This window comes from Elephantulus edwardii, unplaced genomic scaffold, assembly GCF_000299155.1.
Source record: "Elephantulus edwardii isolate Elephantulus edwardi_28Jun2011 unplaced genomic scaffold, EleEdw1.0 scaffold00068, whole genome shotgun sequence".
NCBI classification, from domain to species: domain Eukaryota; kingdom Metazoa; phylum Chordata; class Mammalia; order Macroscelidea; family Macroscelididae; genus Elephantulus; species Elephantulus edwardii.
Window position 1 is genome coordinate 5812285 of NW_006399818.1, and position 3445 is coordinate 5815729.

Below are 3445 nucleotides of genomic sequence, written 5' to 3' on the forward strand. Positions count from 1 at the left end.
AAAACAGTTCATTGTTGTTGAATTGGAACCAACTGATAGCAACCCTCAGAGGGCAGGGGAGTTGGGGAAGCTGTAAATCCCACAGAAGACCCTCCTTCTTCCTCCTACAGAGGTGCTGGGGGATCCAAACTGCCAGAGAGGCATCACCTCTGAGTTAGCAGTGCACCTCCTCGTGGACTTCCAGAGCTCCCCAACATAGAAAACAAAAGACAGTTCAAACTTACAGCCACGGGCTCAGAATTGACTCATCATTACTTGTCCAGCAGACTTTCAGAGACTGTCAATCACATGGAAGGAGACTGCCCGTCTTTCTCCCTCAGAGTGGATTTGAACTTGTAGAGACACCAGGACAACTCCCTACCGAGTATGCTTCCAGAGCACCTCTCAACATATAAAGAATCTGGGATAAAATGTGTCAGGAAGAGGCAAGGGTTTGGTGTCAGATATCTGGGTAGAGTAGCAAAAGGAAGCTTTAAAAAGCCAAAGGCTTCATTTTAAAAGATAAAAAAGGTGTGAACCAGCAGACTCAGAATGAGAAGGGGTTAAGAATATTTTCCTGTATAATTAAATCTCTAAAGATTTTGTTAGGCTACCATCATTTGCATCAGGTTAAAACAAAAGCTCACATTAGCAATTGCACAAGCTTATATGCAGTGCTTTATCCACAGAACAACATCAATAAGTCATTTTTAGAGAATCTAATCACATTAGTGCTGTAAGATAAAACAGGATTATTTCAGGAGCAAAATTTTTTTAATGCAAAACATGCACAAATGTGTGTGAGCACGCGCACACACACACACCCAAAACCCTTCATTGATTCTATCACCTGCATTTAACTGAGTGTTATTTAATTATTTTTTAAATCAAATACATTTTTGAATCATGATCTTTTTGATTCAACTATAGAGTGTTTGTTTTTGACGTTTTCTACAATTTCAAAGCTTCTGGGGAATTTAATTAAGACGTCGGGCATTCTAGTAGCTTATATTTTGATTCTGTTAGGTTTCCTACTTAAGAGTGTCCACAGAATAAAGAAACTGACATAGGACATTCCGACTAGAAATTATCCTTATTCACTTCAAAGTGCTGGGGGGCTGTCCCCTCAGTCTCATGCTGTGCTACAATCTCCAGGGCCCCATCCCTAATTTTTTTTTTATTTTAGAAAGTGAAACAAGAGGAGAGTAAATCTGTTTGTAAATCTAGACCAGATGACAAGGTCAAGGCTCCTAGAATCCATTCCAAGAGTAGTGTAGCACCTGTTGTCAAGTCCATGTCTGCTGAGCATTTCCTGATTGTTTCAAAACCCACTGACTGGCCTAGTGGGAAAGGAGTGGTGCTGCCAATCAAAGGGACGCAGTTCTAATTCACGAGCTGCTCCACAGAAGAAAGATGGGAAATCTCCCCCCACGTGATTTACAACTCTGAAACCCAGTAGAGGATCCGTTACGCTTTGGTTCTGACTCAAAGGCATAACATCAGCAACTTCTATAAAAAAATCAAACTTACTACTATCAAGTCAGAGGAGATTATCTATCATTCTCCCTCCAACTCACTGGTGGATTCGAACCAAGAGAGAGGCACTGCCTTTGGGGTAGGCAGTACAACTCTCTATGGACCATCCTGCCTAAGCTGACTCTCTAATTAGAGAGAATGTGCCAGCCACCCCAGCCTACATCCCATAATTAAACTTCAGTTAGGTTTGCCCCAAGAGGCAGAATATGCTAGTTACTATCAAAGCCTTCAAAGAGACTTTATCCCATCCAGTTCAACAGATAACAACTCACAAAGAGACTATTCTTTGCAAATGACAATGAATTTTTCATCTCAGGTTTCCGAGATGGAAGGATGAGTATTTAGAAAGAGAAGCTTTTCTTATCGCTGATCAAAGAAAGGGGGCTTTTAAAAAAACCCAAAATTTTCTCAGGAGTTCCTTGTGGACAAGCACTGTGACCCAGGGATTTGTGGACAAAGGAAGGGCTGTGGGATTGAATGGCTGCCCCTCAGCCTCACGGACAGACTCCAGCCCTGCTGTGGAGGTGGTGATGAAAATATTCAATCACCTCACACTTACTTGACATCCCTTGGTCCCCAGGGTGTCATTTCTCCGCTCTGCGCTTTGTAGATGCTCTGCTGTTCTGCTTGCTAATGACATTGCCAGGAGTATGGTGTTTCATCCCTGAGCAGTGGCCATTTTTAGCAATAGCACTGGGTCTGGAAATAGCACTGGGTTTCACCAAACGATGAAGTGCACATTCAAAGGGTTCCTCTGAAAGCAAATGGCTATTTCAGTCAGTTTTGACTTAAAAAGTACTGACGTGAAAATGTCTCTGGGTAGGGAGCCCTGGTGGCCTAGTGGCAAGAAGCCCCACCGCAATCCCAGAAGTGAACGATTCAAATCCACCAGATGCTCTGCTGGAGAAGGAGGGACAATCTCCTCCTGCACTAGTCAAATCCAATTTGATGATACACATACAAAAGATAATATAATTTTTAAAAAATTAGAAAATGTCTCTGTGTTTATGTGCATGTGTTTAAGGGGGAAATCATGCAAATTCATAGCCTACTTATAAGAAATTGTACGGTCCATCCAAAGACAAGCCGTTCGAATCCACCAGCTACTTCGCAGGAGACAGATGAACAATCAATTTTTGTGTGATTGACTGCTTCTGAAAACCCTGAGGAGGGTCAGCTATGAGCCATCCCCACTGGACAGTACACAGCAACAGTTATGGAGGGGAGGGGCAATTAGTTGCTATTCCCACACTTTCTAAAGGTCTGCATTCCTTGTTATTACCATAGTATCAGATGAAATATGGGGGAGTGTGTACATTTGTGATCCTCCATTAGTCTGGTCTATTGACTGTACACACTGAGCACTAGAGCCCCTTTGCCTCTTTTGGGAGAAATCACACATACACACACACACACACACATTAACACACACAGCTCTGTGTGGCCCGCCACCTTCCCCTCTCAGGTGACACCTCCATCCTCAAGCTCTGGCCGCAGTAATTTTGATCTCATCTGCAGACCTCAAAGATTCGAGGGAAATAAACACATCAGGAGCACCTCCGTGCCCACAACCCTCCCGCGTGAGATGTTCACGTAAATGGCACTGCAGCGTCACACTCCCCGGTGCACCTTTATATTGTGAGACTTAATCAAAGGCCAAAGACAGTGGCAGTGACTGGCTCGAGCAGGTGTTCTTTGTTGACGTGTGCTCCTGGCGGGACGGCAGAGCAGGCCGGAGGAGTGGGGTGGACACACAGGGCTGCGCTACCCAGGTCCTTGCTGGTTCTCTAGAGGCAAGTTCTGAGGTTTGCTCTTTGTGGTTGCGCACGCGCATGTGTGTTTTTCAGTCCTCAATGAGGATCCCACAGTTAAGACGAGAGAGAGGGTGTCTGTGTGCGTACCAGGGAGTTTCCTATAGGCCTGCATTCTT